At 45.2% G+C, this 25,080-nt stretch overlaps 1 protein-coding gene and 1 pseudogene across 1 annotated transcript in view; both read right to left on the bottom strand.

Annotated features, from left to right (window-relative positions):
• Positions 1 to 25,080, bottom strand: part of LOC126108948 (procollagen-lysine,2-oxoglutarate 5-dioxygenase) — a 466,456-nt gene that overhangs the window by 367,494 nt on the left and 73,882 nt on the right. The window lies entirely within an intron of this gene.
• LOC126109106 (5S ribosomal RNA) lies at positions 14,168 to 14,285 on the bottom strand (annotated as a pseudogene).

The following is a 25,080-nucleotide window of genomic DNA, read 5'->3' on the forward strand; positions in this document are numbered from 1 at the left end:
TATTTGAGCATGCTTCACAATAGCTTCATTCCACAGCTTGTTGCTACTGCCTTGCCCTTCAACACGCAGTGGTTCGTGCAAGATGGACCAAGGCCACATAATGCAAACACTGTGTCGGAGTTTTTACACGAGCATTTCGACATGCGGATCATTTCACTCAGGTTTCCAGGTCGCTTCAATGACGGACAAAACTGCCCCCCCCCCCCCCCCAATAGTCCAGACCACAATCCGTGTGACTATTTTCTTTGGGGGTACCTAAAGGAAAAAATTTTCCCGAAACGTCCACGTGATTTAATGGAGCTCAGAAGACTTATTCTTCAAGCTTGTAGTGAAATTAAGGAAGACATGTGCCGTAGGTAATCACTAACTTCAGTGTTCGTCTGAAGGAAGTTGAAATGGTGGACGTATTGAGCACGTGCTGAGTTAGAACAAATCTGCATGGACGGCTCTTCATTGTAGTATAGGTTCCTTTCAGAGTGTACTGACAATAAAGTTTATATTCAAAAACAAAATGGTAACACATTTCGTGCGCCACCCTGTATTTTGTTTTATTTACTCAATCAGGGCCAACTTACGTTACTGAGAGACAGTTTTCGTCGTCAAATTTTGCAAAGCCAATGTCTCTAGGTTTCATGTCCAAGAAATTTACTCAGGCAGTTTATAGTGTTGAAAATTGCCAACTTCTACAATATGAAACGCTTCTCGTTTCCTTATGACAATCAGTTAGTGTTACAGTGCAGCTTTGCCTTCAGTTTGCGACAGCTGATTTACTATCACAGCTCAGGTTTACAACCAGAGACAGAATACTTCACGCAATATTCTTATTTATTTAGATAACTTTCATACTTCAGACATTAGTCGAGTCCGTGCCACGCGTGTTGCGGCATTAGTGCGTGCTCGCGGGGGCGCTACACGATATTAGACAGATGTACCAGTTTCTTTGGCTCTTCAGTGTAAAAGCTAAACGTAGAAACATTTTGTGGGCAAAATTCCGGAACTTTGAACAGTGCTCGTATACAGGTCGAAGGTACATCGTGCATTCGCGGTGGAATGCAATTTTCGCTACGGCGAATCTGTCGTGCGCGCGCAGTGTGTTTTTCGTAAACATTTCAAGACTCATCCACAATATACAATTCCTACTCTTGGAACAATACTCAGCTGTACTTGATGCTTCCGTGCAACTGCCAGTGCGTCGAATCCAGTCAGCCGGCGATCGGAAAACCGTCCAAACTCCAGAGGACATCGAACGTGTGCGTAACAATATACAGATTAAGTCTGCGACGTTCGTTATTAATATGTGCCCAAACGACCGGCCTCGAAGCTTGCAACATATAAAAGATCGAATTCGCACGAAATTTCCCGAATTCCTCCAGTAGTTACGAAAGATGTGTTCAAAAACTGTGTGAACGCCTCGAGTATTGCGTAGCCACGAATGGTCGTTATTTGTTCGATGCAGTAAGTAAACTTGAATGAATATTGTACCTTGTGTAAAATGTCCAACTTTTTTCGCGATAATTTTGTGTTATTCAAATTTGAAATCGTCAGAACGTTGATAAACACCCTGTAGTTAGAGCGCTTCACCTACTTATCTTCTGCTTATCGGCTCAATGGCCCCTTACTTAGCTCGCACTTATCGCGAATTTCTCGCCAACAGACTGTAAAAAGGCGCCGCCGAGTCCTGTATATAAGAAGGGTAAAAGAATGGACCGTCATAATTACAGACCAGTATCCTTAACATGGGTTTGCTGCAGAATCGAACATTCTCTCAGTTCGAATGTAATAAATTTACTAGAGACGGAGAAGCTTCTGTCCACAAATAATCACGGATTTAGAAATCATTGACATGAAATGATCTGAGGCACTGACGGCCGAGAGGCACAATCCAGGGAAGTTCGGCCGGCACGTTACAAGTCTTATTTCAGTCGACGCCGCAATGGGCGACTTGCGCGCCGGTGATGACGATGAAATGAAGACGGGGACAACACAATACAGGCCTATTACAAATGATTCAAGCGATTTCATAAATTCACTGTAGCTCCATTCATTGACATATGGTCACGACACACTACAGATACCTAGAAAAACTCATAAAGTTTTGTTCGGCTGAAGCCGCACATCAGGTTTCGGCTGTCAGAGCGCTCGAGAGCGCAGTGAGACAAAATGGCGACAGGAGCCGAGAAAGCGTTGTCGTGCTTGAAATGCACTCACATCAGTCAGTCATAACAGTGCAACGACACTTCAGGACGAAGTTCAACAAAGATCCACCAACTGCTAAATCCATTCGGCGATGGTATGCGCAGTTTAAAGCTTCTGGATGCCTCTGTAAGGGGAAATCAACGGGTCGGCCTGCAGTGAGCGAAGAAACGGTTGAACGCGTGCGGGCAAGATTCACGCGTAGCCCGCGGAAAATTGGCTCATGCCACAACTGGAGACCGACAGCGCCGACTTCATCTTTCAACAGGATGGTGATCCACCGCACTTCCATCATGATGTTCGGCATTTCTTAAACAAGAGATTGGAAAACCGATGGATCGGTCGTGGTGGAGATCACGATCAGCAATTCGTGTCATGGCCTCCACGCTCTCCCGACTTAACCCCGTGCGATTTCTTTCTGTGGGGTTATGTGAAAGATTCATTGTTTAAACTTCCTCTACCAAGAAACGTGCCAGAACCGCGAGCTCGCATCAACGATGCTTTCGAACTCATTGATGGGGACATGCTGCGCTGAGTGTGGGAGGAACTTGATTATCGGCTTGATGTCTGCCGAATCACTAAAGGGGCACATATCGAACATTTGTGAATGCCTAAAAAAACTTTTTGAGTTTTTGTATGTGTGTGCAAAGCATTGTGACAATATCTCAAATAATAAAGTTATTGTAGAGCTGTGAAAACGCTTCAATCATTTGTAATAACCCTGTACACAGTCCACGAGCGGAGAATATCTCCAACCGGGTCGGGAATCGAACCCGGGCCCGCTACATGGTAGGCAAACACGTTAATCTCAGCTCCCTGTACTTAGAAACCACTGTTCCCTTGGAACTCAGGTTGCCCTTTTCTCACACGATATCCTACAAACCATGGATGGAGTGAGAACAGTCAGATTCCATATTCCTAGATTTCCGAAAAGCTCTTGACATCGTGTCCCAGTGCAGACTGGACAAAGATCAGATGATATGGATAAGGTTCCCAGATACACTATGTGATCAAAAGTATCTGGACACCCCCAAAAACAACGTTTTTCACATTATGTGCATTGTGCTGCCACCTACTGCCAGGTACTCCATATCAGCGAGTTCAGTAGTCATTAGACATCGTGAGAGAGCAAAATGGGGCGCTCCATGGAACTCACGGACTTCGAGCGTGGTCAGCTGATTGGGTGTCACTTGTGTCATACGCCTGTACGCGAGAATTCCACACTCTTAAACATCCCTAGGTCCACTGTTTCCGATGTGACAGTGAAGTGGAAACGTGAAAGGAGAAGTACAACAAAAACGCAACAGGCCGATCTCATTTATTGACTGACAGAGACCGCCGACAGTTGAAGAGGGTCATAATGTGTAATAGGCAGACATCTATCCAGACCATCACATAGGAATTCCAAAATGCACCAGGATCCACTGCAAGTACTACACTACTGGCCATTAAAATTGCTACACCACGAAGATGACGTGCTACAGACGCAACATTTAACCGACAGGAAGAACATGCTGTGATATGCAAATGATTAGCTTTTCAGAGCAGTCACACAAGGTTGGCGCCGGTGGCGACACCTACAACGTGCTGACATGAGGAAAGTTTCCAACCGATTTCTCATACACAAACAGCAGTTGACCGGCGTTGCCTGGTGAAGCGTTGTTGTGATGCCTCGTGTAAGGAGGAGAAATGCGTACCACCACGTTTCCGACTTTGATAAAGGTAGTATTGTAGCCTTTCGCGATAGCGGTTTATCGTATCGCGACATTGCTGCTCGCGTTGGTCGAGATCCAATGACTGTTAGCAGAATATGGAATCGGTGGGTTCAGGAGAGTAATACGGAACGCCGTGCTGTATCCCAACGGCCTCGTATCACTAGCAGTCGAGCATCACGATGGTCGCATCATTGTTTGGCGACATCACGGTGAACTCACACCGGAAGCGTGTATTCGTTGTCGCCATACTGGCGTATCACCCACCGTGATGGTATGGGGCGCCATCGGTTACACGTCTCGGTCACCTCTTGTTCGCATTGACGGCATTTTGAACAGTGGACGTTACATTTCAGATGTATTACGGCCCGTGGCTCTACCCTTCATTCGGTCCCTGCGAAACCCTACATTTCAGCAGGATAATGCACGACCGCAGGTCCTGTACGGGCCTTTCTGGATACAGAAAATGTTCGACTGCTGCGCTGCCCAGCACATTCTCCAGATCGCTCACCAATTGAAAACATCTGATCAATGGTGGCCGTGCAACTGGCTCGTCACAATACGCCAGTCACTTAATGAACTGTGGTATTGTATTGAAGCTGCATGGGCAGCTGTACCTGCACACGCCATCCGAGCTCTGACTCAATGCCCAGGCGTATCGAGGCCGTTATTACGGCCAGAGGTGGTTGTCCTGGGTACTGATTTCTCAGGATCTATGTACCCAAATTGCGTGAAAATGTAATCACATGTCAGTTCTAGTATAATATATTTGTCCAATGAATACCCGTTTATCATCTGCATTTGTTCTTGGTGTAGCGATTTTAATGGCCAGTAGTGTACTTCCTAAAAATTTCAGATCTCTATCTCTCAAAGATTCTGAGATAATAGGTCATCAAGATTGCAAATTTAACACTGTAGGTATAGGACGTGCGTACTCCCCTTAGGTTGAAGGCATTCTAGCAGCTAATGAAGAACCTCTGCCGTGCCCGTACACTGGCCGGACTGGACCCGTGAAAGTGTGACCGCAAAGAAAGCGACCGGCCGCATAATAGCTGCGGGTAGCGTTTCCAATCAGACGAGCGACGGCTGCCCCCGTGCCGGACGGAGCAAGAAGTCAGCGTGACGGCAGGGGAGCTACGTGATGCAGCTGGGCGGTCTCACAGCCTCGGCTAGTCAGCCGGCACGCCGGAAACGCGGCTCAAGCGACGGAGCAGGAACACCGGCGAGGAAAAACCACGACACGCTTTCTACCAGCGCCGCTACTCACTTGCACCAAACGGATTCGCAGTGTCACCCCGTGCCTTCTTCAGGTCGATTTTTCCCAGCGACGCTACGAGAATGAGGTAAAATTTTTTCACGTTGGCACGGAAGTACAGGGCTATTACAAATGATTGAAGCGATTTCATAAATTCACTGTAGCTCCATTCATTGACATATGGTCACGACACACTGCAGATACGTAGAAAAACGTTTCTGCCGCCAGAGCGCTCGAGAGCGCAGTGAGACAAAATGGCGACAGGAGCCGAGAAAGCGTATGTCGTGCTTGAAATGCACTCACATCAGTCAGTCATAACAGTGCGACGACACTTCAGGACCAAGTTCAACAAAGATCCACCAACTGCTAACTCCATTCGGTGATGGTATGCGCAGTTTAAAGCTTCTGGATGCTTCTGTAAGGGGAAATCAACGGGTCGGCCTGCAGTGAGCGAAGAAACGGTTGAACGCGTGCGGGCAAGTTTCACGCGTAGCCCGCGGAAGTCGACGAATAAAGCAAGCAGGGAGCTAAACGTACCACGCCCGACGGTTTGGAAAATCTTACGGAAAAGGCTAAAGCAGAAGCCTTACCGTTTACAACTGCTACAAGCCCTGACACCCGATGACAAAGTCAAACGCTTTGAATTTTCGGCGCGATTGCAACAGCTCGTGGAAGAGGATGCGTTCAGTGCGAAACTTGTTTTCAGTGATTTTAAAGTTTACGGCCCGTTTTTCTTCTGCGAAAAAAACGTTACAGGACACGTGTATCTGGACATGCTGGAAAATTGGCTCATGCCACAACTGGAGACCGACAGCGCCGACTACATCTTTCAACAGGATGGTGCTCCACCGCACTTCCATCACGATGTTCGGCATTTCTTAAACAGGAGATTGGAAAACCGATGGATCGGTCGTGGTGGAGATCACGATCAGCAATTCATGTCATGGCCTCCACGCTCTCCCGACTTAACCCCATGCGATTTCTTTCTGTGGGGTTATGTGAAAGATTCAGTGTTTAAACCTCGTCTACCAAGAAACGTGCCAGAACTGCGAGCTCACATCAACGATGCTTTCGAACTCATTGATGGGGACATGCTGCGCCGAGTGTGGGAGGAACTTGATTATCGGCTTGATGTCTGCCGAATCACTAAAGGGGCATATATGGAACATTTGTGAATGCCTAAAAAAACTTTTTGAGTTCTTGTATGTGTGTGCAAAGCATTGTGAAAATATCTCAAATAATAAAGTTATTGTAGAGCTGTGAAATCGCTTCAATCATTTGTAATAACCCTGTAAGTTGGAGATGTTGTCAACCTGAAAGTTGAAAGTCCTTGACTATTTTAAACATGGTCATTCTGGAGCCGGTATCGCCTTACAAGCACTAATCTAGGGTTGGGTTCTAGGGAGGGGAGCATCGGTTGGACTTTCTTAGTTTGTCACCCCTCCCCTCCCCCTGCCCAAAATATAGTCGCTATCACTCCAGTTTTCACATTCCACAATTGCCTAGGATTTACATGTTTTCATATATTCATAATAACCAGTAACCCTCTACAGGGTGTTACAAAAAGGTACGGCCAAACTTTCAGGAAACATTCCTCACACACAAAGAAATAAAATATGTTATGTGGACATGTGTCCGGAAACGCTTACTTTCCATGTTAGAGCTCATTTTATTACTTCTCTTCAAATCACATCAATCATAGAATGGAAACACACAGCAACAGAACGTACCAGCGTGACTTCAAACACTTTGTTACAGGAAATGTTCAAAATGTCCTCCGTTAGCTAGGATACGTGCATCCACCCTCCGTCGCACGGAATCCCTGATGCGCTGATGCAGCCCTGGAGAATGGCGCATTGTATCACAGCCGTCCACAATACGAGCACGAAGAGTCTCTACATTTGGTACCGGGGTGGCGTAGACAAGAGCTTTCAAATGCCCCCATAAATGAAAGTCAAGAGGGTTGAGGTGGCGTTGAATCGAGGAAGTACAGTACATACTGCCGAAACTAAAATGAGCTCTAACATGTCCACGTAACATCTTTTCTTTATTTGTGAGTGAGGAATGTTTCCTGAAAGTTTGGCTGTACCTATTTGTAACACCCTGTATAATGGGCAAGCTAACAGATGAGGAACTACGAGGTGCAACAATAAAGTAATGAGACTGATATTCTTTGCAATATGTGGCAACCCTGCAGGCTTGCATAGGCATAATATCTTTGACCTCGGTCTATAAGCTGCTTCTAGTCCAAGCGGCACATCGATGAAAGTGCTCAGTCGTGAGCTGTGCCGCAATAAGTTAACACGTGTTTGTGTCTCTCGTCAAGGAAATGGAACCGCTTAATATTGCGCAACGGTATGCCATTTCTCTTTGCATTTAATTGGTGAAAACGCGACGACAACTTACGGTAAGCTTCAGAAGGCTTTTGGAGAGGAGGTTACGTCAAGAGCTCAAGTTTTTCATTGGCATAAAATGTTTAGTGAAGCCAGAACGAATGTTGAAAATGAAGACTGCAGTGGACGACCGTCAACGAAATGCATGCTTGTATGTTTCTTTGATTCCAAGGGAAATGTTCATAAAGAGTGGCCGAGCGGTTAAAGGCGCTACAGTCTGGAACCGCACGACCGCTACGGTCGCAGGTTCGAATCCTGCCTCGGGCATGGATGTGTGTGATGTCCTTAGGTTAGTTAGGTTTAAGTAGTTCTAAGTTCTAGGGGACTTATGACCACAGCAGTTGAGTCCCATAGTGCTCAGAGCCTTTTGAACCATAAAGAGTGGGTGCCTCCCGGACAAACAGTTAACCAATAATACTACAAAGAAATTTTAGAAAGACTTCATAAAAAGAGTTCTTTGTGTCCGTGCCAACGTTGTTGATAATTGGATTCTGCATCACAATAATGCGCCATCCCATACTGCTCTGTCAATGCAGCAATTTTTAACTTCAAAACAAATTTCAGTACTACCACTGCCACCTTATTCACCATATATTGCTCTGTGCGACTTTTTTTCATTTCCAAGAATCAAAACGGCCGTCAAGGGACACAATTTTCAAACAACCCAAGAGGTCCAAAAAGCTGTGACAAGAGGGTCTTGGAGGATAATACAGAAGATGAGTTCCAGAAATGTTACCGTCAATGGCAGAAGCGCTGGAAAAAGCGTGTGCTATCAGAAGGGAACTACTCTGAAGGAGACAACACTAAACTTGACTAAAACGGTAAGTAACATTTTTTTCACATCAGTCTCATTACTTTATTGTCGCACCTCATATAAATATAGACGTGTTCAAATTATTGGACTAAAGACATTTTTTCCAAAACTTTAAATTTATTACACATTTACATCCACATACAGATGATTTTTGTACATTCAATACATTGTATGCATGCCTTTGTTCTTAATCAACATTTTTATCCTGTTTGGCATAGTTGTTATTAACTTCTCACATGACATTTTAATATCATTGTCATGGTACCAGATTTCCTTTAGTTTCTCCAAGAGATCTTGTTTGGTGGTTATTGCAAATTTCCTTATCCTCTGTTTCACAATAGCCCATAAATTTTAAATAGGGTTCATATCAGGGCTATTCCCTGGCCAGGGCAACACTTTCAGTTGCTTTTCTTCTAAGCACTTGGAAACACTTTTCGCTTTGTGGCACGATGCCCCATCATGCATAAAAATGGCATCTTTATTACGAAATCACTCATCTATTTGGAGGAATAGTTCCTTTTCAAGAATTTCTTTATATTGTTCTCACCTCATTGTCCCTTCAAAAATGTGTAATCTATCAGGACCTTCCACGGATATAACACTCCAGGCCATAACGGGAGTTGGATGCTTCACACACTGTTGCACACACTCAGCTTTGAACTGTTCTCCAGGTCTGCGACGAACATATTGGCTGCTTTCTTCCAACACAGATTCATCACTGAAGCATACCTTAAGCAGGTGTATATAGTTGCAAGTTAGAAAAGTTGGGAATACTAGCATAGGAGACCTCAACAGTCCCAAAATTCAAATGCGGATTTCTTCAGTAATAATAAAACATCACAATTTCAAGGCAAAAGTCCAAACTTTAGAGATCAGACTCACTTAATTTACCATATCATTGCGCATACCTTAGCCCAGTCCTCACTTATCTGCTCCTGAAGTTTTTTAACACACAGCAATCTTTTGGTTTTCATGGCAGGTGTGATTTTCTGTTTTCTCCTTGAGCGGCATGCCTTTAAACCACATTATATCAGCCTTCTCCTCACTCTCACAGGTGAAACGTCAAGACACAAGCCGTTCAGCTGATGGCTCGTGTGTGCAGAAGTAAGTTTATGGTTCATTGTTGCCATGTATGTAAGTCTTCTCATTGTTCTAGGATTGATTTTTCTTTTACATCCACATTTTCCTTTCCTGTTTGGCTTGTATTCACCACCTTTCTGCACTGAAAGTTTGATTCTGCTGTCAGTTTTCTGTGACATATTCTCACTATGTCAGCAATTTCCGTGACATATTCTCATTATGTCAGCAATTTCTTGCTGTGTTTAACGATTTTCAGCAAGGTGTGCTACCACAGCCAAAACTTTCCGAGGTGAAACATCTTTTGCCTTCCCCATAACCTCACTTTCTTTGGAAACTCCACGATTTACTCCTACAGATAAAAACATGCAAGTTCATAAGTCCCTATACTGTCTTGTTAATGTAGCAAGAAGTTGATAGAATAAATAACAAACTGAAGTACACCACAGAAACATAATGCATTACTGTAAACACTGTTTCAAAGCATGTACACGGACAGCTAACACGATGTGGAGGGAAAATGACAAATGTTACCAAATGTGAAAAATTCAGTGATCTGGCAGTTGCTTTTAAGGGAAATTTCGTAGCATCAATCAAACCATCAATTATTACACTTTTCTCTCCTATTTTGACACCAGAAAACTTAAAAGTATCAAAAATAATCGTTTCGTCTAATAATTTGAACATGTCTGTAATGGCCTGCCTCAGGGATCAGTTCTCGCCACATTCTGTTTAACTTGTGCACCTATGGCATGCCAAATACGGACTCCAGTGATCTGATGAAACTGAATGATTACTTCTATTAATGGAGACCAGCATAACCCGAATAAAAATGAGGCTGCAGCTTTCCCCCTAAGTAATTAAGATGCCCAAAGAAAGCTAACTCTGGATCGGTCCATGACATTCAAATAACAGTGCACCAAGCTATCTAAGAAACTTGACTGAAGAGTAAGTCTAATTCGCAAAATTTTTGGAAGCAGCTGGTGTGCGGACTAGGACTGTTGATATTATTAACAACACCGTGAATCCGATACATCCATATTTTAAAAAATATCATTATAGGCCTACGATAAATCGAAAAAAAGATATCGACGTAATGACTTATAAAAAATAACGGCGGCACATTGTAAATACACTGCCAGTTTTACGGCTGTATATGTAAGTACTGATTTATTATTAGATATTCTGTACAATTCTGTACATCAACCAGCTAGCAGTTTGCCTATTCCCCTTCGAGCAAAACTTGAAAGGAAAGTGATGCATGTTCACGCTTGGACATAAACACTTTGCTAACAATGGTAACTACAGGTAAGTGGCACAAAAAACGGCATCCGAGGGGCCCGACTTTCGGTTCTGTCACATATCGGATTCGTCCGGAACATTTCATGTCGATTTCTCTGTTTTTTTTGTTTTTTTTCCGTATCTGCATACGCCAGCGACCAGCAGTTCTAGTATCTCTGCGTCATGGATTTAAACGTCGCAGATTACGTCAGAAGCTCCCCTCACACGTCTGCGCCCAACGCAAGGACAAGATTTTTGTTCATCAGTTCGGCAACTGTTTTAGAAGAATACCGATCTGAAGAACACTAGTTGCATTAAAACTGTTTTTTTGTTTTTGTTTTTTTGACGCATTTGGTGTGTTACTCCTTCACATCGCAAATCTTGTTATTCTATTCATATCGACACCCTCCCCTCCCCCTCCTCAGTACCAGTGCAATCGGAGTTGTTCTTTTGTGCTACATATACGTGCTTCACACAATCAAAGAGAAAGACTGGACGACAAAAGCTCAAAAAGTAGTAAGACTCCTACACACAGTGAAAGAGAAATTATGCTCTACTCCCATTTCAAAAGAACAATTTCAAATATTTACCGAAAATTGCGCAAAGAATATAAAGTAGAATAAATACACTCCTGGAAATTGAAATAAGAACACCGTGAATTCATTGTCCCAGGAAGGGGAAACTTTATTGACACATTACTGGGGTCAGATACATCACATGATCACACTGACAAAACCACAGGCACATAGACACAGGCAACAGACCATGCACAATGTCGGCACTAGTACAGTGTATATCCACCTTTCGCAGCAATGCAGGCTGCTATTCTCCCATGGAGACGATCGTAGAGATGCTGGATGTAGTCCTGTGGAACGGCTTGCCATGCCATTTCCACCTGGCGCCTCAGTTGGACCAGCGTTCGTGCTGGACGTGCAGACCGCGTGAGACGACGCTTCATCCAGTCCCAAACATGCTCAATGGGGGACAGATCCGGAGATCTTGCTGGCCAGGGTAGTTGACTTACACCTTCTAGAGCATGTTGGGTGTCACGGGATACATGCGGACGTGCATTGTCCTGTTGGAACAGCAAGTTCCCTTGCCGGTCTAGGAATGGTAGAACGATGGGTTCGATGACGGTTTGGATGTACCGTGCACTATTCAGTGTCCCCTCGACGATCACCAGTGGTGTACGGCCAGTGTAGGAGATCGCTCCCCACACCATGATGCCGGGTGTTGGCCCTGTGTGCCTCGGTCGTATGCAGTCCTGATTGTGGCGCTCACCTGCACGGCGCCAAACACGCATACGACCATCATTGGCACCAAGGCAGAAGCGACTCTCATCGCTGAAGACGACACGTCTCCATTCGTCCCTCCATTCACGCCTGTCGCGACACCACTGGAGGCGGGCTGCACGATGTTGGGGCGTGAGCGGAAGACGGCCTAACGGTGTGCGGGACCGTAGCCCAGCTTCATGGAGACGGTTGCGAATGGTCCTCGCCGATACCCCAGGAGCAACAGTGTCCCTAATTTGCTGGGAAGTGGCGGTGCGGTCCCCTACGGCACTGCGTAGGATCCTACGGTCTTGGCGTGCATCCGTGCGTCGCTGCGGTCCGGTCCCAGGTCGACGGGCACGTGCACCTTCCGCCGACCACTGGCGACAACATCGATGTACTGTGGAGACCTCACGCCCCACGTGTTGAGCAATTCGGCGGTACCTCCACCCGGCCTCCCGCATGCCCACTATACGCCCTCGCTCAAAGTCCGTCAACTGCACATACGGTTCACGTCCACGCTGTCGCGGCATGCTACCAGTGTTAAAGACTGCGATGGAGCTCCGTATGCCACGGCAAACTGGCTGACACTGACGGCGGCGGTGCACAAATGCTGCGCAGCTAGCGCCATTCGACGGCCAACACCGCGGTTCCTGGTGTGTCCGCTGTGCCGTGCGTGTGATCATTGCTTGTACAGCCCTCTCGCAGTGTCCGGAGCAAGTATGGTGGGTCTGACACACCGGTGTCAATGTGTTCTTTTTTCCATTTCCAGGAGTGTATATCGGCACTAGATGTTGCCATTTCGATATCCATATATCGACATATTAGTGATACGTATATCGCCGGTAAATAATGACATATTTTGGAAAATGTATGGATATATTGATGTTTTACCGACAGCCCTGGCGTCCAGAATGAGAGTTTCACTCTGCAGCGGAGATGAAAACTGTGTGCCGGACCGAGACTCGAACTCGGGACCTTTCCCTTTCGCGTTCAAGTGCTCTACCGCCTGAGCTACCCAAGCACGACTCACGCCCCGTCCTAACAGCTTCACTTCTGCCAGTACCCGGCAGGTAGCTCAGATGGTAGAGCACTTGCCCGCGATAGGCAGTTTTAATCTGCCAGAAAGTTTCAGCCCTAGTATGTAAGGCAATCCAATACTGGAGAGCAGTATTGGAGGGCAGCGTGGAGGGTAAAAATAGTAGAGGGAGACCAAGAGATGGATACACTAAGCAGATTCAGAAAGATGTAGACTGTATAGTACGTACTGGGAGATGAAGCAGCTTGCACAGGATAGAGTAGCATGGAGAGCTGGATCAAACCAGTCTCAGGACTGACGACGACAACTACAACAACAACAACAACAACATGTAAGGCAATACTCTACTATCTGCTACACTGTCTCTTGTGTATTCTGCATCTGTGTGGGAAAATAGTGCGCACACAACGAACACTGGTGTACAGCTTAATGAAGCCACGCGAGCTATCACTGGTACATTCAGATCTACTCCCAGTCAGTGGCCGCCAGTCTTAGCTAATATTGCTCCGCTAGATCTGAGTAGGAAAAGCGATTACGCTAAACTTGCTCAAAAAGATTACTTTCATAAGAGCTTTCCTTTGTACGCTGCCCTAAAAGATCCACCAACAACTTGTGTGAAATCACGCTACCACCCTGAGTTAATTTAGAATAGTGGTTTCCGACATGGGGTTAATTAGCCCCTGATGGGTAAAATGAAATTTTCTGAGGGGTAAAAACAAAATGATTCGGTTCTCTTTCAGTCACGAAACTAAATTGTTTTCAAAAGATCATTGCTATTTTTACAATGTAGTAAGACTCTAATACTGATTATGTAAGTTACCAATAATTACTTTTTCTCAATTAGTAGCATTAATGCTACGGAGGTTACATGTTCCCCGTATAGTCCACCCACTTCACACACTTGGTGTGCTTTGTTCTGTACATCTCCTCCCGAACAGGCTATGAAGGCCCAACGGTACCGACCGGCCGCCGTGTCATCCTCAGCCTATAGGCGTCACTGGATGCGGATATGGAGGGGCACGTGGTCAGCACACCGCTCTCGCAGCCGTACGTCAGTTTACGAGACCGGAGCCGCTACTTATCGATCAAGCAGCTCCTCAGTTTGCCTCACAAGGGCTGAGTGCACCCCGCTTGCCAACAGCGCTCGGCAGACCGAGTGGTCACCCATCCGAGTGCTAGCCCAGCCCGACAGCGCTTAACTTCGGTATTCTGACGGGAACCGGTGTTACCACTGTGGCAAGGCCGTTGGCTTGTTCTGTGCATCGGTGATGATAAAAGTGAGACACACACGTAACAAATGCTAAATATCTCAAAAAAGTCTTCTCGAACTTGTAGATAGTAACTGCAGTACCTGCAGTACAATCCGCATATTGCTTCATCAATCGCTTCGACACAGGAAACTGAACCAATTGATAGCGCGAGACAGCATAAAGTTCTGAACATAACGTAATTATTATTATTATTAGAGTGCTTGGACACAAAACATTAACAGCCTGAAGTCTTCCAATTTCTGTCAGTTCCGAAGTAAGGAGTGCAGCAATGAAGTCAATTTAGAACAGTAACTATAGTGCACACATTTGAAATTCTTTGATTTTAAATGGAGTTGCAATATAAAGAGGAGTAATGTAAGCGAAGTATGTAGTAGATAGCTTTCCTCGGGAGGGGGGGGGGGCGGGGGGGGGGGGCACTTGCAATGCGGCACGAATTCCCTCGTCATTCATTCTAACAGACACACAAACTTAATATCATTCATATTTCATCATTTTAAAAAATAAAATGTTACAAGAAAAGTCTTCCATTCTATAGTTTAGTTAGGTGCTAACGTTGGTGATAATGTGGCGGAGAGGGGGGGGGGGACAACAGATTCCAGGGGGCGCGGGGGAGAGAGGGTACTAGTTAATGTCTCACGCAGGGGTAGTAATTTAAGAAAGCTTGGGAACTCCTGATTTACAAAAATATATGCAAATGGCGACAACGTTGGAGCGAACATCCACCCAACAACGCTCACCTAGCAGTCGAATTAAATCAGATGATGCTCAGGGAATTAGATTAGGAAATGAGACAAGAGTTTTGCTATTTGGGGAGAAAAATAACTGATGATGGTCGAAATAGAGAGGATATAAAATGTAGACTGACAATGGCAAGGAAAGCGTTTCTGAAGAAGAGAAAAACATCGAGTATAGATTTAAGTGTCAAGAAGTCGTTTCTGAAAGTATTTGTATGGAGTGTAGCCATGTATGGAAGTGAAACGTGGACTATAAATAGTTTAGACGAGAAGAGAATAGAGGCTTACGAAATGTGGTGCTGCAGAAGAATGGTGAAGATTAGATGTGTAGATCACATAACTAATGAGGAGGTACTGAATAGAATTGGAGAGAAATTTGTGGCACAACTTGACTAGAAGAAGGGATCGGTTTGGTAGGGCATATTCTGAGGCATCAAGGGATCACCAATTTAGTACTAGAGGGCAGCGTGGAGGGTAAAAATCGTAGAGGGAGACCAAGAGATGAATACACTAAGCAGATTCTCAAGGATGTAGGCTGCAGTAGGTACTGGGAGATGAAGAAGCTTGCACAGGATAGAGTAGCATGGAGAGCTGCATCAAACCAGTCTCAGGACTGAACACCACAACAACAACAACAACAACAACAACAGCTGTTGTCCCACATTATTGTGCGTGTAACACAGCGTAAAACGCATCCTTATGATCGTACTTGGCTGTAGTTGTCACAACTCGGCTTCAGATCCACGTGAAACGAACCCCAATGAGATTCAAGCAAACGCAGAAGAATACGTGGCGTAATGTTTACATCAGGTTTATCCTTATGTTGAACGGAGCATAGAAATGCGGAACAGTAATTGTGAAACACCCTGTATATTCCGGTAGCGATAAATAACGTTACACGCGGTAGATGACAAAATAGGTCTGGTACCGCAAAGCGGAACTACCAGGTGGGAGCCGGCAGCGCGGGTAATGAGTGTTTATTGCCCTACGGTACTCCCGCGCTCAGCAATTATTATTATATTTTATCTCGAAGACACAACGGCACCAGCAGAGGGCCGCGTAGCGGTGCCACAGGGATACCGCACGCCGCTTCACGAGCAGTTTGCCGCCGCCGCCGCTTTACAACGCCCAGCTGGCGGAAACCGCTTTTTGCTACTTAGCGGGGGGGGAGGGGGGGGGGAGGAGGAGAGTTAGTCTTCTGGAGCGCAGCTCAGTTTAAAAAGAAACCTCCCGCCCACTGCGCAGCTAACTGCCGCTACCGCCAACTCACTATATTCTTGTTCAGGGCGTCAGCCCTTTAAACGTCGGCTGAAGCCATGGAGTAAATATCAGACATTTTAACGGTGTGCGGACATTTGCCACGATTTTACCTGCTCCGAAGGGTTGGGTCCCTTGTGTCCCCCTCCTCCGCATCGCTTACTGAGTCTGGTTTACTTAACATAGGACCAGAGTCTCTTTGGATTTTCCACCACATTTCTAGAGAGAGTTTCGTTGTCGAAACTATTAAATGCATCCCGCATTGACATCCGCACCAAATTTCGAGCCTCAGTAAAACTTCGCCAATCTTGATTTTGCGTTCGTCTAAATTATACTTGCCTTTTTCGGTGCTCCTGCAGCAGCTTTCTGTCATGTTTTGTGTACCATGGGGAATAAGTCAGTCTCTTATTATTTGGTATGAATCTCTCGAGTGCTGTTGATACTATTTCTATGAACTTAAGCCACATATGGTGTTCACTTACATAGTTTGGAAGGATTGGAGACTCTATCTTAGAAAGACGTCAACCGAATTTTTGGTTGCTTTTATAAATAGATATATTTCGCGTTTAGTTTTATGAATTTCTTTGTTTCGGAATTGAGACTCGCTACGACTGTATGTTCACTAATCCCTAGATCAAGTGTGTTTTCGTAACCATTTACAATTTGAATGGCCTCGTGAACTAACTGTTCAAAATAATTTTAAGAAAATCATTTAGAACAATCAGAGAAATTGTTTTCTATCTACAGTAGGGTCAGAAGATGTATTTTTGTTAACATGCAGAACGTAAATCGAAGTCACTGCCAACTATAATTGTATGAGTAGCCTACATATTTGTGATGAGACTCAAGTTTTCTTTGAAGTGTTCAGCAATTGTTATTAATTTATTCCAGTTGTCGAATATAACCTCTGCCCATACTAAGTCACAGGAACTATCTGCTTGAATGTCGCTTGCGAGCTGAAACACACATTATATTATTTTTCATTAAGTTGTGCTTCATGTTTCTGTTGTAGTGCAGATCATTACAATTACGGCTTTTCCCTCCAAAACCTAGGATGCTCTCTCTGTGACCCTGTAAATACCAGGGCTAAACAATATAAAAAAAACAACGTACGTTACAAGCATAGGATTGTGTATTATTTTATTTCCTTATTTCTAACATTTTAAAATTGTACGTCGACTTTAGATGACGTATCATAGATGTTCTTATATTTAGTGAACGTATTTTCAGTCATGTTTTGAACATTGTCCCGCTACACTTTATTAACTAATGCTTCGCAGCAAGGGATATCGGATTTTAGAGAGTAAATTAATATGGAGTATGTCGTTCTTTTTTTCAAACATTCACATACCCATTTCTTCTTTCCTTATTGTCTTTTGGGCATGCAGTTGTAGTAATTAAAGTACGCACAAACGCAGCGATCAAAAAGAAATGATTAGCGTACGTTCGCATTCTCTTTACATTGTTCCTTTCTTGTTGCTCCCATGGCGATGAACTGTTTCTGTCGCAATCAGTAAGCGTGAAAGGAAGCTACCGTGCAGACAGAGGGATCTATATTTACACTCCTGGAAATGGAAAAAAGAACACATTGACACCGGTGTGTCAGACCCACCATACTTGCTCCGGACACTGCGAGAGGGCTGTACAAGCAATGATCACACGCACGGCACAGCGGACACACCAGGAACCGCGGTGTTGGCCGTCGAATGGCGCTAGCTGCGCAGCATTTGTGCACCGCCGCCGTCAGTGTCAGCCAGTTTGCCGTGGCATACGGAGCTCCATCGCAGTCTTTAACACTGGTAGCATGCCGCGACAGCGTGGACGTGAACCGTATGTGCAGATGACGGACTTTGAGCGAGGGCGTATAGTGGGCATGCGGGAGGCCGGGTGGACGTACCGCCGAATTGCTCAACACGTGGGGCGTGAGGTGTCCACAGTACATCGATGTTGTCGCCAGTGGTCGGCGGAAGGTGCACGTGCCCGTCGACCTGGGACCGGACCGCAGCGACGCACGGATGCACGCCAAGACCGTAGGATCCTACGCAGTGCCGTAGGGGACCGCACCGCCACTTCCCAGCAAATTAGGGACACTGTTGCTCCTGGGGTATCGGCGAGGACCATTCGCAACCGTCTCCATGAAGCTGGGCTACGGTCCCGCACACCGTTAGGCCGTCTTCCGCTCACGCCCCAACATCGTGCAGCCCGCCTCCAGTGGTGTCGCGACAGGCGTGAATGGAGGGACGAATGGAGACGTGTCGTCTTCAGCGATGAGAGTCGCTTCTGCCTCGGTGCCAATGATGGTCGTATGCGTGTTTGGCGCCGTGCAGGTGAGCGCCACAATCAGGACTGCATACGACCGAGGCACACAGGGCCAACACCCGGCATCATGGTGTGGGGAGCGATCTCCTACACTGGCCGTACACCACTGGTGATCGTCGAGGGGACACTGAATAGTGCACGGTACATCCAAACCGTCATCGAACCCATCGTTCTACCATTCCTAGACCGGCAAGGGAACTTGCTGTTCCAACAGGACAATGCACGTCCGCATGTATCCCGTGCCACCCAACGTGCTCTAGAAGGTGTTAGTCAACTACCCTGGTCAGCAAGATCTCCGGATCTGTCCCCCATTGAGCATGTTTGGGACTGGATGAAGCGTCGTCTCATGCGGTCTGCACGTCCAGCACGAACGCTGGTCCAACTGAGGCGCCAGGTGGAAATGGCAAGCCGTTCCACAGGACTACATCCAGCATCTCTATGATCGTCTCCATGGGAGAATAGCAGCCTGCATTGCTGCGAAAGGTGGATATACACTGTACTAGTGCCGACATTGTGCATGCTCTGTTGCCTGTGTCTATGTGCCTGTGGTTCTGTCAGTGTGATCATGTGATGTATCTGACCCCAGGAATGTGTCAATAAAGTTTCCCCTTGCTGGGACAATGAATTCACGGTGTTCTTATTTCAATTTCCAGGAGTGTATATCTGGCAGGACTAATTACATACTGACATAATCGTAGGTATTGCTTTCGTTTCCCAAAAGTTATAAATATTTCGATTTCCGGAAAGAAACTCTGGCTAAGATGTCGAAGAAGAAGGTCCCTTACGTACTGGTTGTATCGAGTGAGATGTGGAGACGGCTGTTTGAAAGCGGACAGAAGAAGTACAAGGAAGGGCGTCCCTTACCTGAGGGATCGCTACTCTAGCTACCTGGCGAAGGGGCAAGTGTGGCAAATGTCCGGCATTCATTTTAACAGTATCCATTTGATACCGGGGATAAACCAGCTACGTAACTTTTAAGGGCAAGTGATATTGCATTCTGCTTCTTTGTGATAGGTCTCAGTTCAGATGCACTCGATTTTTGGTATTTTTCGGTATGATACGGCTCTTTATAGGATTACAGAGCCTGGCGTACATTTTTGCAGTGAAAACGACTTGACAGTACGCTAGTACTTTTGCGAGTGTCCGAAAAACACCGAATTTGCCACACATTGGCGATTATATCCCTGCTGATTCGTCTTTATTTTCTGCTATTTCTGCGTATTTATTTCCTCGTTTTTGCGACCTAAAGCACAATTTTTGTTACTGGTGACACTTTGAAGTGTTTATTTAACGCATTTTACGTACTTGCTCCCAGTTTATCAGTTTATTAAATAAATAGTAGACTGAGTAAGAAGAGGGGGGGGGGGGGAAGGGAGATTGGAGGAGAATAAATGTACTGTAAAGGTAATACAGTTGGTCATGTAACAGTCAACCCATATAACACCATTAAGTGAAGTGGAAAGTGACACAAATGAAAGAGTTTGGGGACATGTTTACTACTATATTACGCTTCTTAATCAAATGGTGAAGAAAATAAATTGAAGGCAAAATACACCAAAGAAGATGAATGTGTACTTTGATTAGCTACACTATTGTGCTTTTTATTTGATTTGTGCAGAAAATGTATTTAAGCTGAATGCAGAAATTGGTAGTAGGTGCTGTGGAAAATTAAAAATAGTTTGTATAGCATCTACCTTCAGCCACACACGTCCAAATTTTTCTCTGTCTAAATATTCCTCTTCAAAGTGTTTTGAACATACTTTGGAATATTTTGTGGGGACAAAATTATTCCTCCTTATTTTCTGGAGCCACATCTTTACTCGCTGTTTGTCCTTCGGGAAACTAAAATATAAATCACACATAATCATTCTCCATGTCCTAGACACACTTTAACACGGTCTCCTTCTGTAACTTTATAGTAAACAAAAAGGTTTGGATACACATGTTATACGAAGACAATTACAAACTCCCACTCTATTGCATTTATCTGTCTCCCGTCTTTCAAATCTATATACATAATCGATAACTCACTGATAAATGCATCGAGGATAGTATCTGTTGAAATTTTTAAACATAGTACCCATGAAAAGTTACTATCCCTCCTTTCACTTATTTTTCTTTGCATCCGTAATAACAACAGTAATTCACCGTCGCTATTACACTATCAACAAACGATATGATATTCTAAACTTCAAACTCTGCGGAAAGCACACACGCACAGCGAAGTCCCGAAAACACGTGACACTCTGTGTTTAATGCTGACATGCGCAGAACGCAATGCTCACTCCAGAGATATTTACTCTATGATTGAAGCAGTTCTTCATTCCCGCGGCTTGCCAGTCATGTCACCTACAGTTCACAAGACTCTGTGCACGCACTTACCGAAGACCAAAGGAAGTGCTATCGACTTTCGTTAACGTTGCATATTGGATGGTTTCGGAACACCGTATTGGATTCCGTAATTTCGTATCATCGTGTTATCGTTTCAAGGCAATAGCACATTGAAGATTTGACTAAAACACGTCGCTATTGATAAGACTTTTTTATAATGAAACGTCAACATTGACGTACTGCCGGTTAAAGCCTTCATGAGAGCTAAATTACAGTACAAACGGTAAGCTTTCGGTAGTTCATCGTGGTGCAGTTGTTATATGCGTTGAGTTTCAGCCTGTTAAACCTTCATGTTTCTAAAAGGTTCTGGGACTACCTTATTATGTCAATACAACTATGTTCTGTAACATTCGATGTTAGGTTGTAAGATGGCTATAATTTCGCACCCTAGAAGCACTCATCCACATACTTTGCCGTTAACTACAACCACAATTAGATATCATTTGATAGGCTGTACATCGTATATATGAATATTTAAAGGAGACTGGCATTGTCACGTACGTCTTGTAAATAATTGTTCACGCTTATTGCATGAAAGGTGACGGAGTGTATTTATTATAAAAATGGCGTAATAAATGATTGCCTATACTAGTATAGGTTGGAACGCCATTGGAGATCAAACGGCAGGCAGAACTCAAGCGCTGGGCGGAAGACCCGTACAGGTGTTGGTCCTGCTTAAACACAGGAAGTAACTAGACAGACGTCGTGGCACCTGAGCTATGGAGCACAGTAGGGTGACGGCCGGCCGCTATTGTAGCACGACTGGAAGGATAACCGGGAACTCTGCAAATCTTGGACGCAGGTGAGAGGAACGAAGAAGCGGCACCTCGGAAACCACGCAGGCTGGGTTATTTCCTACGATTTTTACTCAGAAGCGTACCATTGTACGAGTATAGGTTTTTCCTCGCAAACTTTCCGCTCTGGACGACAAAAGACTAAAATATGGTTGGTCGGCGTTCGGAAGAATCTGTAGAGAGGCAGAATATTCCGTGGTTTCGGGAATATGATTCGTTTTCGGAATTACGATTGGGGGGGGGGGGGGGGGGGGGAGCCGAGCCTTGCTGGGGGCCAGCAGTGGAGAGACGAGATCTTCTGTTGTGAGCGCCCGTGTGTGACGGTCGCTCGTGTCAGCTTTGTTGGAACAGACGGACTTGCTGTCTTTGCTCTCAGGACAGAACGGTTACGCACTGTACTGTTGCGAACCTATACGATTCTGGACTTCACCTCCGGTTTGGAAGTCGTCCTTGACTACGCAGCGTTCAGTAACTCAGAGCACTTCCTCTGCCTATACTTACGTTAAGACGTTATCTGAACTCCGTCCTTGTGGTAGGAGTTCGCCTTTCTCGTCTGTAGAAGACAGCGAGGAGAAGACAGAATTAGAGTATATTAGTCAGAGGACTGCCTTGTGCCGTCCTAGTGTTTCAAAGAGTTTATTTGTAACTGGAGCTCTTACATCGTCGCAGACGAGTACGAGAACCATCACTTCGACGCACCGGACGCAGTACATACGATGATATCGCAATTTCTTTCGGCTTATTAGGGCTATGAATGCTAAACAGCTGTGATCACATTAGTTTATTTCCAATGAGGTTTCCACCAACGTAGATCATATTTGGAAGTAGTGTCTTCTAGTATTTGGTACGAAAATCGCGTGGCCACAAAAGGGTGCAGAGATGGGCAACTGATTAATAATTTTACTTAGGAAATGTAAACTTTGTAATATAAAGGTGTTTTTTAAAATCTACAATAAACATATAATAATTTTACTTAGGAAATGTAAACTTTGTAATATAAAGGTGTTTTTTTAAATCTACAATAAACATATAAGCAGGAAAAAAGTTTATCATTTAGTACTATTAGTTGCCTTAATCATTCATTTATGTTTAGGTTGTAATTTATAGGTTAAAGTCCACTAAGAGATCCTAGGATCTGCTTCAGGGGGTAGTCCGTCAGTGCCAAATCTTCATTTTAGCGTTTATTATTTTCCGTTGCGCACATTTATTTTTACACCCGCCTGGAGTAACATCTTGGGAGGTAAATATAAAGTTCTCTCTGTCTGTCTGTCTGTCTGTCTCTCTCTCTCTCTCGACTGAATTGTCATTGCCAATAATTTACTCTGTAGCCGAGCGGTTCTAGGCGCTTCAGTCCGGAACCGCACTGCTGCTACGGTCGCAAGTTCGAATCTTGCCTCGGCCATGGATGTGTGTGATGTCCTTAGGTTAGTTAGGTTTAAGTAGTTCTAAGTCTAAGGGACTGATGAGTTCAGATGTTAAGTCCCATAGTGCTCAGAGCCATTTGAACTGGAAATCTAGGAACATGCACTCTGCCTGCATTCCCTCCATCTATGATTTGTAGGACACTGCAAGAGAAAAGGGCAAGTTGAGTTCCGCATTAACGATGATTTCTAAATCCATGATGATTTGTGGACAGAAGCTTTCTGTGCAAAAAAGTTCGTTATATCCGGTCTCAGAATGTGTTAATGAATTCTGCAGGAAACTAATGTTAACGATACTGGTCTGTAGTTATGTGGGTCCATTCTTTTACCCTTATTACATTATGTCATCAAAAGTATCCGGACACCTGGCTGAAAATGACCTAAAAGTTCGTGGCGCCCTCCATTGGTAACACTGAAATTCAATATCGTGTTGGCCCACCCTAAGCCTCAGTGACGGCTTCCACTCTCGCAGGCATACGTTCAGTCAGGTGCTGGAAGGTTTCTTGGAGAATGGCAGCCCATTCTTCACGGAGTGCTGCACTGAGGAGAGGTATCGATGTAGGTCAGTGAGACCTGGCACGAAGTCGGCGTTCCAAAACATGCCAACAGTGTTCTATAGGATTCAGGTCAGGACTCTGTGCAGGCCAGTCCATTACAGGGATGTTATTGTCCTGCAGCCACTCCGCCACAGGCAGTGCATTATGAACAGGTGCTCGATCGTTTTGAAAGATGCAGTCGCCATCCCCATATTGTTCTTCAACAAAGCAAGAAGGTGCTTAAAACATCAGTGCAGGCCTGTGCTGTGATAGTGCCACGCAAAACAACAAGGGGTGCAAGCCCTTTCCATGAAAAACACGACCACACCATGACACCACCGCCTCCGAATTTTACTGTTGCCACTACACACGCTGGCACATGACGTTCAGCAGGCATTCGCCATACGTACACCCTGCCATCGAATCGTCGCACTGTGTACCGTGATTCGTCACTTCACGCAACGTTTTTCGGAGAGATGTATGCCTATTACACATTACGATCCTCTTCAACTGTCGGCAGTGTCTGTCAGTCAACAGACGAGGTCGGCCTGTGCGCTTTTGTGCTGTACGTGTCCCTTCACGTTTCCATTTCACTGTCACATCGGAACCAGTGGACCTATGGATGTTTAGGAGTTTGGAAATCTTGTGTACGGACGTATGCCAGAAGTAACACCCAATCACCTGACCACAGTCGAAATCCGTGAGTTCCGCGGAGCGCCCCATTCTGCTCTCTCACGACGTCTAATGACTATTGAGGTCGCTGATGTCGAGTACCTGGTAGTAGGTGGCAGCATAATGCACATAATATAAAAAACGCATGCTTTTGGGGTGTCTGGATACTTTTGAGCACATAGTGTATATACGGGAGCAGCTGCGCTTTTTCCAGTCGCCTGGGACATTGCGCTGGGCGAGTGATGCACGATAAATGCAAGCTACGTAAGGGGACCAGTGTTGTAACTCTGCGTAAAACTGAACTGGGGTTCCATCAGGGCATAGAAACACATTTCTTTTCAAGTCTTTGAGGCGTTTCTCTAGGCCAGGAATGCGTATTACTATGCCCTCCATGTGGGACTCTGTGCGATGGTCAAATGAAGGCAAGTTCATACGATTTCTTTGACGCGAAATTCGAAACTTCGGCTTTATATTTATTACTTTCGACTGGCGCACGAGACTGGTCAACGAGTGAACGGAGAGAAGCCTTAGACCCACTTAGCGATTTTCTGTACGACCACAATATCGTCAGGTTCTGGGCAAGATCTTTTGCTGAGGTGAGGTGGATCTGTCAACGACTGAGAGACTGAATACTCCACGGCCAAGTGGTT

Source organism: Schistocerca cancellata, chromosome 11, assembly GCF_023864275.1.
Source record: "Schistocerca cancellata isolate TAMUIC-IGC-003103 chromosome 11, iqSchCanc2.1, whole genome shotgun sequence".
Taxonomy (NCBI): Eukaryota; Metazoa; Arthropoda; class Insecta; order Orthoptera; family Acrididae; genus Schistocerca; species Schistocerca cancellata.